The sequence below is a fragment of the Penaeus monodon genome, chromosome 19 (genome assembly GCF_015228065.2).
Source record: "Penaeus monodon isolate SGIC_2016 chromosome 19, NSTDA_Pmon_1, whole genome shotgun sequence".
Lineage (NCBI taxonomy): Eukaryota > Metazoa > Arthropoda > Malacostraca > Decapoda > Penaeidae > Penaeus > Penaeus monodon.
This window is the reverse complement of record NC_051404.1, coordinates 5,628,690-5,629,014: the sequence shown is the minus strand read 5'-3', so window position 1 is coordinate 5,629,014 and position 325 is coordinate 5,628,690. Positions and strand designations below refer to the sequence as shown.

Genomic DNA, 325 nt, shown 5'->3' with positions numbered 1-325 from the left:
TTATGGGGGGACGTCAGGGGAAAGAAGGGGCGGACGTTGGATAGGGGGGGGAGGGGTCAGGGGGAGGCGAGTAATGGGGGGGAGTGGGAATAGGAGTATGAGTAGGGAGGTGAAGACGCCGCTGGAAATTTTAATTAGGCGAAAAAGGGGTTTGTGAAGGCAAAGCCGCACCCCAATGAGTTTATAATTGGACGGAAAGTTTGGAAACTTGTTATAACAGCGTGGCGTGCCGTGGCTGATTACCGATGTGACGTCATGGCGGCTGGTCCGGGAGTCTGACGAGTCGCGTGGTTTGGTGATTACGGCTTGTGTCCGGTTCAGGCGA

At 55.4% G+C, this 325-nt stretch overlaps 1 protein-coding gene across 1 annotated transcript in view; it reads left to right on the top strand.

The window, feature by feature from the left end:
• Positions 1-325, top strand: part of LOC119585016 (dual oxidase-like) — a gene marked incomplete in the record, with an annotated part of 144,657 nt that overhangs the window by 92,211 nt on the left and 52,121 nt on the right.